Below are 13775 nucleotides of genomic sequence, written 5' to 3'. Positions count from 1 at the left end.
AAGAGTTCCCCTCAAACCTGCATCCCCCAAAACAGCTCTTTTAAGAGCTACCCATCTAACTTATGTAAAGAGATATTTCCTGCTATGTGTAATGTATATGTAAATCAATCACAATAAGTGTAATGGCATATCTACATAAACCATTTATGAAAGTCGCATACATACGCAATAACATGTTTGGCCAGTTTGGTCAAGTGCTGGTCACAACCAGTGCATGTGGGGTTGCATTTTTATGACTATAATTATGCTGTTGTAATTTGTATGAGTGCGTGTGCAAAGTTTCACGCTGATTGATCGAGCAAAAGATACATTTAATACATTTATTTCACAAACAAGAAATAAAGCTGATTTACAAGCTCACAATGTGACGCAATGCGATGCGTTGAGTCTGGACCTTGTAGGTCAGTAAATAGTTAATATACAGTATGTTTTGTAATAAATAATAATCAAAATCTGCAAAGTAACTAGTTACTAACAGCTGCCAAATAATTGTAGTGGAGTAAAAAGTACAATATTCGCCTCTGAGATGTAGTGGGGTAAGTGTAAATATGTAGGAAAACAATTAAATACTCAAGTAAAGTAAATGTGCCTCAACATTATACATACCGTAAGTGTAGCACTACCCCTTTAAGAGGAGGGCATAAAAGGGGTGACCAGGTTTGAGGCCTTACTTAGGTCCAAAGCCTGCATTTGTGTGTTTGGGGAAAGACTTGGAGGCTTGGGGTTATTCAGCTTAATACTGGGTAAAGAAACTTGTGAAGCAATCTTATTGCTTTTGTAATTCCTTTTGGCCATATGGTGACTTGTTTTAACAAGTGGCATTCTATATCCCCTTTACAGAATTCTGCAAGTGTGGCAGTTTATGAGAGGGAGCTGGGACACTGCGAGAATCAGTAAAGGGTAGGGGAGATGGGTTTTCAATATCTTTGTTAGGCCTGCTTAGGCTAATGTATTTGCTTAGCAGCAAGCAACTTAGATAATATAATGTCTATAATAATAAAATATAATGTCTATAATGTCTCTGCATCTAAGTTGCAATACCCTCCCTTGACAGTCCATTCATGAAATCGAAAAGCCCTATAAATGGTAAATGTATACAGCGCTTTACAATGATCTTGCCATTCACCCATTCACACACACATTCATACACCGATGGCGGAGGCACCAACCTGCTAATCGGGAGCAATTAGGGGTTCAGCGTCTTGCTCAAGGACACTTCGACACTAACTCTGTGGGAGCACCCCAGCCTGGGATTGAACTGGGATCATTGCGGTTTCCAGTTCACTCTACCCGGCCACTCTACCCCTGAGCCACTGCCACCCTATAATATTTTTCACAGAGTTCTAGGCACCCCAAGCAGGAATCATACCCTGTCCAACTTCATAGATCACTTTCACTAACCACTATACTACCGGTATATATGATTATATTAAGCACCGATAAAGTCATCAAGGTTTGTTTATCCTCTTTGTCTCTGAGGTGCAGTATTGGAAAGTTTATCGTCATTTAATACGATCAGATAATACTTTTCTTTTCATGAATGGGCTGTCAATGGAGAGTATTGCAACTTGGCTGCAGATAGCATACATAGCATAAGTTGCTTGCAGCAAGTATTTTCTGTTTCCAGGGCCTCCAGGTCCTTTCCAATGGTTGTCTCCATTCTAAAATGCTGTGGGTATTTATCTGTCGGAGCCTTAAGCATAGCCTATATGTTGACTGGGTATGTTGCGTTATTTTGTTGTATTTTTGCCAGACCCAAGGGGTCTGGCTTACATGAGGCTCTGTACCTGTTTTCTCCATACATGGGCATGCCCCCTTTGTCCTTAGGCCCCAGCCATAAAAGTCTGTCCCCCTTCCGTCCATACATGGGCATGTTTTGTACCTGTTTTCTCCATACATGGGCATGCCCCCTTTGCCCTTAGGCCCCAGCCATAAAAGTCTGTCCCCCTTTCGTCCATACATGGGCATACACCGTGACGTAGTGCTAGGTCTGGCAGAACCAGGTCTCCTGGTCTTGTTGTTATATATGTTGTAATGACTGGGATGAGTCAGTGTTGACGGGTAACCATTTTTTGTTTTTTGTGGTTTGAGGACAAATAGCCTTTCACTGTTTTTCTCACCCATATTAGAGACTGGGTTGTGTCAATGATTGTACGTTGGGTCATGTGCAATGGTAGGACTAAGGCAATAGGTGCACTATACTGTAACTGGGCCGTGACGTGTTCATTACTTTTTGCCATGGTTTGGATGTTTTCCAGTTCTGGTCCTTCTGAACCCGTACCTATTTTGGGCCCTTACCTTGTTCAGTGACATTGTCCAGTATATTATCTACAGTATATGGTTAATGGTTTTATATGATACCTCACTCCTACACTCCTTATATAGCTGTGCCACATAAGTGCAGTGCTTGAGAAAAGATACTTTCCAGCACTTGCAGTAAAGAACATCAGGGACATCTAATAAGCAATGCCATCTTAGCCCACTAGAGGCCACCGCTGCTCTACCTGCTGTAGAGCAGTAACGTGTGTCTGGACTGGAGGCACACTGCTGTGCTGTGAGACAAGACCAGGTGTGACAAGCACACAATATTACAATACATACAACTACACAAAAAGTTATGAGTTATTTCTTTTTTATTGACTATCAGTACTTTATGTGCACTCATTTCCCAATACAGAGGCACATATTCTAGACAGAAACCCTTGTATCTCCATATTTCAACTTTTTGTTTTTACGTAAATTAATGCCCTTCTCCATCATTCAAGAGTGTTGCACAAAAGTAGTGAAAATAGCAGATCTACAAGATCACAACAGATGGCGATTGGCTATTTTCACTAAATGATGATGAAAAGGAACGGTTTTGGACATACAAGGTTTCTGCCCGACAGCAATGAAATAAAGGTTTATAGATAAGAGTGATAATAACACATGTTCTAGAGTAGTGGTCACTGGTTCCCAAACTGGGGGTCTGGATCCCCAGAGGGGTCCCCAAATTATTTTGGGGGCTCCCCAGATGATTAGCTTAATGTGCAACATTACTTTCTCAATCAACAGTATACAAACCAACATACTGTACAGTATAAGTGTATACAGGGTATCCGCACATTTCTAAAGTTTTAATTGATTGACTTTAAAACCCTTTTTAATACCAAAATGGCCAAATTGTACACAATAATACAAAAGAAAGAGGCAAACATTGTGAAAAATAGCCGATCTACAAGCGCACAACGCATGGCAGTGCGAGGTGTTGTAATTCGGCTATTTTCACAATATTTATCTGTGGAACCGAGTCAAACTAAATGTAATGCCTACAATTCCAAGTGCTTGTCAGGGTGTGGGGTCCCCAGTTATAATATGATTATTTTGGGGTGTTCATGTTCAGCTATGAACATGAGGTTAGATAAGGTGCAGCAATAAGGTGAGGTTAAAATTGCATCTGGTGCGGTATTAGTAGTGGTATTGGAAGTATTAATAGTATTAGTGGTGGTATTAGTGGTGGTGGGTAGCTGTAGTGTATCTTCCCAGGGCCCAATGATGTTGTGCTACTGAATGGAGCTCTTAATACCAGCAAGGTGACAAGAGATGAGTGACTGATTCATACCAAACTATCACGTGTGACATCAGTGAAAGAAGCCTTTATGGAAAGAATGCCACCAAGGAACCATTCCTCTCAGACAACAATAGCTTGAAGTCTGATATGCTGTGTGATTCTGTGTGGGGGGTGTTGCTTTGGAGAAAGGAGCTCATCTGGAATGTAGCTCAGCATGAATAATAATGTCACTGTGTCTTTTCCTTTGATTTGTTTTTTTGCTGGTAGAAAAAACAACATGAGTTTGAAACATCATATTGTTCGAATGACAGTTTTCATTTCATGTCTGCACACCCAAGTTACACATGAAACGGTTCAACTGTAGCTGTATGAATGTTACAAAATACCCACTGTACTAACCTCTAGTCTACTGCAAGAGGATACACAGTAACTCAGTTTCTAAAGCCCAAATTATACATTGTCATAACATGACGGTGTTGCTTGTCTAACATAACTGATTTTTGAGTAGAAATGCTAACAGGAAGGGTGTGCAACAACACATTCTGGGCAATAGGGAAAACAACTGGACACCTTGGAAAAGTGGGCACTATAGGAAATGTGGGCACCAAAACGGAGTGGCCACCAGACCTCGGAAGAGTGGGCACTAGGGGAAATCCAGGCACCAAAACGGGAACACTTTGAAGTCTAGCATGCACATTACTGGACATATAATACATACAGTCAAATGTTACATATAGTTTGAGGTTAAGGTTAGACATAGTTCTGTGAGGCTAAGTTTAGGCATAGTTTTACTGAGGGTTCAGATTAGGCATAATTTCACTGAGGATAGGATTAATCATATTTTACTAAAAGGTGCCCAGTCTTCCGAAGTCTGGTGCCCACTCTGTATTGGTGCTCACATTGCCCTGGTGCCCACTCTTCCTGCTGCCCAGTCTTCCCAAAAAATGGTGCTCAGATTTCCACCCTGTATCGGTTGAAATGTTTTTATTTATTTAGGTCAAGCAAAGTAAAATGTATTCATTCAAGTAGTAGGCTACTTTTGACAAAATCTATCACAAAGTGCTTAGCTGAAGAACATATGAAAGAGATGGTGGTGTAAATGTACAACTTTCAGATAGTGTGTGTGTGTGTGTGTGTGTGTGTGTGTGTGTGTGTGTGTGTGTGCGTGTGTGTGTGTGTGTGCGTGTGTGCGTGTGTGCGCGTGTGCGCGTGTGTGTGAGTGGGGTGTTTTGCGTACAAGCATTTCAAAAAGTTATGAACTGTGTTTAAAAACAAACCTGTAGTCTTGTATTACAGGTATTCACTCAACATGGTACTCTCTATATAATGTATTCTGGTATTACAGGTAATCCATCAACATGTTGACAGCGGTGTCGCTATTCTCCAAATCCATGCAGTGTTTTAATTGCACTGTGCACTCGTCCCGTCAAACAACAGGTGACATTGAAAATGTGCACGTACTGTACCAGCTGCAGTGCATGGTTTAGAGATGAGACATGGGAGAGAAAATAGAACATTAAAAAAACAAATAACGCACATCCTCTGTTCCTTGGTGCTGAGCCAAACTGTTGGAACAGCATCATCAAGAACAAAAGCGGGGCTCGCAACTCACTCACTTGTTGAATGCTCCAATTATTTTTTATTTTATTTGTGACAAACAGCAGAACTACGACGTTTTGACCCTTCCAGTCTTTTTCAAGTTTTTCAAGAAAATAGAACAGGCATGTGATCTGAGCTGATTGCGTCACATAGGGCCTACTTGGACATTAAAGACAGGAGGAACACAGGATGGTACAAGCGGGTGCCATGTGTGGGACTTGGACCCATCACAAACTGTAAAAGTTTTACAGCATATATATATATTAGATTCAAAGTCTTTAGCCAGTGGCTTAGTGGGACAGCAGATGTGGATGTTCAAATCTATAACAATTAAAACCCATATATCGTCGCTGTCGGGCAGAAACCTTGTCCCTCAATTTTTCAACTTTTCATATTTGTTTTTAGCGGCGCTAGCCGCTCTATACCTTTAGATATAGAGCGGATCCTGCTCTATACCTGACTTTGTCCATGTTCACCGTCAACGCTCTGATTGGTCAGACCCGTCAACGCTCTGATTGGTCAGACCCGTCAACGCTCTGATTGGTCAGACCCGTCAACGCTCTGATTGGTCAGATCCGTCAACGCTCTGATTGGTCAGACCCGTCAACGCTCTGATTGGTCATACCCGTCAACGCTCTGATTGTTCAGACCCGTCAACGCTCTGATTGGTCAGACCCGTCAACGCTCTGATTGGTCAGACCCGTCAACGCTCTGATTGGTCAGACCCGTCAACAAAGTGATTGGTCAAGCTTCACGTGACACATGGCTATAAACACATTATAAACACATATCGATGACAAAATGTATCAAAGGCGCCGCTACCTTCACACAGGGTGTGATTTTTTTCTCCCTTTTTTTAAATGAATGCCCTAGTTAAACAATTAATTAGCACATTTAAACAATCAAAAATGTTAAAAGAGGTTGGCACTGAAACTGAACAATGTTTGTCAATTTGACTCTCAGTAATTTGTATGAACAGATGTATGCATGTGTGGTGACAATGCTGTGCCACTCCCTAGTATAGTGGGTGTGTTTGCCTTCGCTGGAACTTTACGAATGGCACTGAAGCGCTTGCTTTTAGATGATGAGAATTTATGATACCTTAGAGACACCTTTAGTAAACATGACAAGAGGTCACAAGGAGAGTGTCTTCCATGGAAAATGCTGCTATATTTCCTGGTGGATTTGGAAGTCTTTATCTGCCTCTGCATTACTGTTCTATATCAACATTGTTTCTACAGTATATGTGTGAGTCTGACGCCAGAGATTATACGCATGTCTATGAAAGACAGGATGTTCTAGCCTCGATGCTTTAATGCATGTGGGGACATTTTTGCAACAGCAATGTGTCAAATATCATACTACAACAGGAGGAGTTTGTGCATGCCCAGACATACACGTCATTACTGAAACCTCAATACCAAAATCATAATTAGTGTGAAGATCAGGTGTTTCGTTTTGTCATGGCGAGGAGCCAGTAGACTGTTGACATGCACACTAATTTATAGGTATAGCAATTTATATTTAGCCTGAGGGTTTGAGGTTGAGGTATCACTGACAGCTTTGAATCATAATGCATTGAAAGCTTATGTGACCATATTCAGATGGTGGCCTTATGCTCTTACATGCACATCATACTTGTGGGAAGATTTCGATTTGCTGGGGGGTGCTTTTCATATACACCCTCTGGTCATTCAGTTTTATGTCCCGTGGGGATACAGTCTTATCCCTGCTTCTGGTTTTTTGATTGATTGATTGATGTACTTTATTTAGTAAGACATGAGAACAGTACATGACAGTACATAACAGTACATGGAAGTACAACTTCGCAATACAAGGTCTACTAAACTGGATAGCTCAGTTAAGCACGTAGCTTGTTTAAGATGAGATCCCCACGCACACAAATCATGATGACATATAAGAGACAGACAGATATACACACTACTATACAGAATGTCATACAATCAGTTTACAGGTTACTGGTATGAAGGTGAGAAATATGTACAAAAAAGGAAAGAGAGAGGGGGGGGGGGGGTAGGTTAGGTTAGGACATGGGGTAGGTTAGGACTTGGACAGGGGCCATTTTTGAATTGCAGCCTCCTGAAGGTGTATCTTTAGGGCATTTTTGAAAGTGAGTAGGGTTTTACACTCCTTTACTCCTTTTGGTAGGGCATTCCACATTTTAGATGAATAGCATGAGAAAGAGTTCATTCCCTTTGTTGTGCCAAATCTGGGTTGAACATGGTTTGTGGAGCTGCCTCTGGTGTTATGATCATGGACTTGATTAACATTTTGGAAGTATTTTGACAAATACAGGGGGATCCCAATGTTGTGGTGTATCTTGAAGACCAGGCCCATAGCAAGTTGCTGTACTCTGTCCTCAACCCTAAGCCATCCAATCCTAGCAAAATGGTCATGGGTTAGATGGGTTTTGTAATTGAGGCCAAGAAGTAGCCTTACAAGTTTGTTTTGGGATGTTTGGAGCCTTGTTTTTAGGGCCTTGGAGGTGTTGTGATACCATGAAGTGCATGCATAATCATAATGACCTTGTATGAGGGCCCCTACAAGAATCTTCAGAGTATTCTTACTGACTTTACGAACAAGCCTCCACATCCTCCGTGTTATTTTGTGGACCTTTTTGATCGTCTTTTCAGCGTTTTTGTCACCTGAGAGGTTTGCCTCCAAGATGGAACCCAGGTAGGTAATTTCCTCCTTTCTTGTGATAACATTTTCACCCACTTTGATCGTGAAACTCTCAGCCTTTCTAAGGTTAGGGTTGGACCCAAAGAGGATGGATTCAGTTTTACCCAGGTGTAATGAGAGTTTGTTGTCGGAGAGCCAGATGCAGATCTTGTTGAGTTCAGTGCTGAGAGTTTTCTCAACCTGCAGCCTGTCCCTGTCCGAGACCAGCAGAGCCGAGTCATCTGCGAACAGGAACAGTTTGCAGTCGCAAGCTGAAGACATATCATTCACATATATCAGGAACAGTAATGGTCCTAGTATGCTTCCTTGAGGAACACCACAAGTCACTGGGAGGGGAGGGGACTGGGTGCCGTTTACTTCCACCACTTGCTCCCTCCCTTCCAGGTAGGATCTCATCCATTTCACCGACGTGTCATCAAAGCCTATTGCTTTGAGCTTATTGATCATAATTGGGTGATTAACGGTGTCAAAAGCCTTCTGGAGGTCCAGCATGACCATGCCGCAATATTTGCCCTTGTCGACATCTTGTTTGATAGAGTCGTTCAAATAGAGAAGGCATGTGTCAGTGGAGTGGTTTGTTCTGAAACCAGATTGGAATTCGTAAATTAGATTTTTTTCGGCAAGGTACTTATCAACCTGTTCGTAGACTATTTTTTCCATGACTTTCGAGATGGAGCTTAGAATAGAAATAGGGCGGTAGTTGCCAGGGTCTAATTGGTTTCCTTTTTTGTACAGAGGGGTCACTCTAGCTTTTTTGAAGTCGTTAGGGACCCGTCCCTGTATGATGGAGAGGTTTATTATGTGGGTAATGATTAGAGCAATGGAGGTGGCTGAGTCTTTTAGAAATTTAGCGGGGATGTTGTCGGGACCTGTGGCTCTGTGTTGTTGGAGTGCACTCAATTTTTTAAACACCTCATCTGTTGACACAGGGGAGAGTTTAAAATCATCTTTGCGTACACCCTGTTTATCGTAAAATGAATCAACATACTCTCCACCATGACTCCCAGAGTGAGGGGGTAGTTTTTCAACTAACTCTGATCTCTGGTCAGACTGAATTAAATACATGCATTTCCTTTTGGGAATTGTAGATTGTCTGATATGTTTGATACTATCACAATTTAAAAAATGCATTAAAATGTATGTTAATCACATCACAGCAACTTGCCTCATACATTTGCATTACATACATTATTTTTTTATATGATAAAGTATACTGTATAGGCCTTCTTTCTTGTTCACCAAACTCTGCTTTTGGTATGTAAACCCAAAATACAGTCAATCTGTATATTATTATGGCCCACCACAATGCAGTAGGTGTATTTCTGACAGTGTTGTGGTTGTGAAATGTTATCATAGTTTTGCTCACTCATAGGGAATGATACAAACACGTTTGAATGAGTGAGTATAGGCACACCGTTTACTGATTAGGACAATGCATTGAATAGCAGTCTGCTCTACACTCCATTGTCCAGTGGAGGCAGTGTTGTGATTGCCTCATGAAGACTGAAGTGTCTGACTCCACCATGAAATCACTAATAAAACACAAGTTATTTCACTGTCACACTCCTACTGTACAATGGTGGAAGAAGTACGTAGATTATTTCTTCTTTTTGTATTAAGTAAAAATACCAATACCTCAATGTAGAGCTTGTAGATTTGCTATTTTTGAATAGATGAAGTATACAATAGGAATAGGGCTTAACCGATAACTTGTAACTAAAGTTTTTTTTTTTAATTGTAGTGAGGTAAAAAGTGCATTTGTCTCTGAGAAGTAGTAGAGTAGAAGTCTACTAGTAAGTAGAGTAAAAGTATTGAAAAATGTATATACTCAAGTAAAGTGCAATGCACGAGTAAATGCATGTGTAAAGTTACTTTCCACAAACTGCTACTGTAATTCAGTTATTAAGGAATGCTGACGTTTAATCAAGTACTGGGTGTAATCTAGTCAGGGGAGAATCCAATAAATAAGTGACAAGTGACATAAGTGACAACAATAATCCATTCCTGTAACATAAATTAGGTGATCTATCACGGCAAACATTTTTGACAGAGTGAGGCGTGAAAAAATGTAATGCCATTTGTTGCTGGCTTTGTCTTCTTGTGAAGGAAGTTGGACCGATGCCTGGTTTAAAGGCGGACAAACCAGTTTCAAGGTAAATGGAAAGGATCCCAAAGAGATAAATAATGATGTCCACCGCTGACCTGGGACAAGCCCAGGTTGACTGACTTTATCACCTATTTCCTCATGGGGTAAATGTGAACACAAGTCAGTTGTTCTCCATAGCTGTGTCATCTCAACCACTTGCCCTAGCTGCACCAGTGTAAAGCATGATGATTGGGGTTCTTTAGAGTTGTGCTCATCAATGTGGAGTTTATATAAGCATATTAATACCCGTGTGGGTTTGAGATGGTACTCACAGCATCAGCAGTTCATGGTGCATGACCAATGATATTTTTTAGATACGGTACATTTAATATTAGATTTAATATGACTAGATTGAATGTTACTACATGACACTATAGCAATGCAATACCAGAATAATAGAGCCAGTCTGTGAAAAAAACAGAGAATGAAAGTGATTTGAAATAAGATTAGAAATGGGATGATAGAGCAGATGACGAAAGGATTTAAGGAAACAAAAAAAAACAAAAAATCCCCTTGAAAAACCTGTATGTCAAAGCCAACCAGGAAAATGTTAAAACAAAGTTCTCTGCCTGGATGCCACGTAGCACCTTGTGCCCTGAGGGCAACGGCTGTACAGGGGAACCGCACTGAGCACCCTGACTGGCAGCTGGCTGGCTCACTGCTTGGTACGGAAGATGCTCAAAACACGACCACAGGGCTCTACAGATTTAACTAGAAAAAGTGCTCCTCGGAGCACAGGTCTCCGCCAGGTCAGGTACAGTACGTTATTGTCGCCTCCTGGTTGCTATAAGAGGCCAATGTGAAAAGGGTGCCATTTATTCTTAGGTCGTTCACGGTAATCGGACACTGCATTCATGATTTGAGGCATTTTGTTCCAAAAATGTGTTTTGCTAAATTAGACCTGCTGGTGGCGCTATAACAGGCCAATGTGAAAAAGGGTGGCATTTCTTCCTTGGCCTAGTGGGAATGTGTTTGTGAAATTTCACAGAAATCGCAAGCTGCGTTCATGATTTGAGGCATTTTGTTTAAAACGGACCAATCCTGCAAATTTTGGAAGCCAACCTTAGCCAATGAGGATGGAATATGGGAAATCGGACAGATCCGTGTTGATCACATGACTATAGAGATACTGTGTACCGATTTGCATGACGTTTGGATAAAATCTGTAGGAGTAATATAAAAAAAAGGGTTTTGCACAAATCGGCCTCCGGGTGGCGCTATAACAGGCCCATGTGAATGGGAGTGTGTGTGCACAGTTTCGCAGCGACCGGGCCAACGGTGCGGAGGGTAAAACATACTCTCTCGCCATGCCTTTCGGCATGGCGGAGACAATTAACCAGTGGGTGCTTGCTATCAATACAATTACCCGTCCCAACTATTAGGAGCAGTGGGTGCTATTAGTACATTTACCCATCGCAACTATTAGGAACAGTGGGTGCTATTAATACATTTACCCATCCCAACTATTAGGAGCAGTGGGTGCTATTAATACATTTACCCATCCCAACTATTAGGAGCAATGAGTGTTACACCCAAGATAAACACCCCTCATACCGATAGTTCAGCAAGTTATAATAAGTCAGTGTTTCTCAAAATTTGACTGACTCATTTAGAACTGGAATCCCCTCAAGGGGCAGCGGCCTAAAGGTTAGAACGCATGTATGGGGAAGTGGAAGGCCACCACTCACACCTCCTCAACACCGCTGATCTGTCCTTGAGCAAGGCACTGAACCCTCAACTGCCCACTGTAGCTGCTCAGTAGCCAACAGTAAGACTACATGTGGTTGTACTGCTCAGCTCCCGTGTGTGTGTGTGTGTGTGTGTGTGTGTGTGTGTGTGTGTGTGTGTGTGTGTGTGTGTGTGTGTGTGTGTGTGTGTGTGTGTGTGTGTGTGTGTGTGTGTGTGTGTGTGTGTGTGTGTGTGTGTGTGTGTGTGTGTGTGTGTGTGTGTGTGTGTGTGTGTGTGTGTGTGCGTGCAGGGGGTTGCTGAAAATGAGCACCAGTGCTCAGTTACTATCGTGGGTAAATAATGAATAATTTAAAAAAGGACACCTGGAGCACCCCGGACCCCACCTTGAGAACCGCTGTAATGAGTGGCCGTGCAGAAGGCACAAGTGTGCCTGTACGATGACAGATGTGTGTTGTCACCCAAGGCTCCAGTGATTAGATCCTGTCTGAAGTGTGTCTGAAAACAGGGCAAACAATTGTCACCAGCACAACAGAAGCTGTATACTGTAGTTGAAGGTCAATGGGTTTATGAATAATACTGACGCAGTTCACATAATGTCCTATTGCAGGTCAGAATGATGGATCGCTCCTTGACTCAAAGAAACACTTGTTCTTTGTCCTACGATGTATGGAATCACACAGTCACTATTGTGCATATTATCTGACTAAAGCATTGTAAACATGTGAAGTTACAAGTATAATCCATACGTAAGAGTTATTGTTGGCGAGGCTGCTGGTTTGTGTACAGAGGAAGGTTAGAGGTAAGCCGACTGATGTGTTGGAATGTTGTGGAGTAACAGGCTGTATGAGAAATGCTGTTGTTACCTGATATACGTTACGCTTACGCATGGTAAAAATATTCAGATGTATTACTTAATTGTGCTATGTAACTTGCCTCTTCTACCCCGGATTTGAACCTGGTTTCCTGCGCAAGTGCTGACATTTTTAACATTGAGCTAATAGAACCTGCCTGCTCAGGGGATAAATTGAATCTTGACCATCAGGTCAAATTTCGTGTCGGATCCTGTGTCTATGGGTGAGACATGACCTTTGACACAACCTAAATGTCTCAATAGAAGAGCAGGGAGACAAAATGCAACCACCCCAATTGTATAAGTTATATTGTATTAACATACTTTACCATATAGATTGGACAAAATGACATTTGATTCATTAAAAGGGTTACATTGTGCCGCTTTAAGTGGCAATACCACAATATAAAAAGACTCTGTTACAACTAAAAGTTCTGTATTTAGGTTTAGTACAAATGTACGTACGGTACCAAAGTAAAAGTTCTCATATTCTTCCAAATTTGTCAAAAATCCTTTGCAAATAGCCGATCAACAACCTCACAACGCATTGCGATGTGGCGAGATTGTGATTAGACCTTGACGGGAAGTGGAGAGCATATAGCCACACCAAACCTTTATTGCACACATATGGGGTGCTACTGCAGGGTTACAACAGTGTTTAACACTTCACATGACCATAACTCAGTGACCATTGCACGGATAAGCGCAATACAGGACCAGCTTTAGTAATAATCTAAATCTTTAAAGTAACTAATAACTAAAGCCGTCAAATAATTCAAGTGGAGTAAAAAGTACAATATTTGCCCTGGAGATGTAGTGAAGTAGTATTGAAAAATGGAAATATGCAAGGAAAGTGCAACTACTGTGCCTCAAACTTGCACTTAAGTGCAGTACTTGAGTAAATGTAATTATTTACTTTCCACCACTGCTAAAACACACACAAAGCACTCGTTGGTGCTTCAAAAATGGCTATTATAGACTAGGCAGAATTTCAGAAAATGTGCTTGTATAAAATGCTGAAGGCATTTCGTGTTTATTTTTGGTATACAACATTTCTAGGGGTATTAAGGGGTGCTGAATCCAAATCTGCTGTATACCCAGCGCAAAAATGTCAATTAAGGCCTCAAAATTGAGAAATTCAACATGGCCGCCAGCGCCAGGACCTCTTTCCAAAAAAACAGGTGCTAAACCCACATTCTTTATTCTACTGACATGAAACTTTGCACAGAACATCTAAA

The 13775-nt window shown here is 41.4% G+C and overlaps 1 protein-coding gene across 1 annotated transcript in view; it reads right to left on the bottom strand.

The window, feature by feature from the left end:
• LOC311038399 (histone H3.2) overlaps positions 1–13775 on the bottom strand; it is a gene marked incomplete at its 3' end in the record, with an annotated part of 235076 nt that overhangs the window by 69539 nt on the left and 151762 nt on the right. The window lies entirely within an intron of this gene.

This window comes from Gymnoscopelus microlampas (genome assembly GCF_963454915.1).
Source record: "Gymnoscopelus microlampas genome assembly, chromosome: 21".
In the NCBI taxonomy this organism is placed as follows: Eukaryota; Metazoa; Chordata; class Actinopteri; order Myctophiformes; family Myctophidae; genus Gymnoscopelus; species Gymnoscopelus microlampas.
This window is presented reverse-complemented; position numbering and strand designations above follow the sequence as displayed.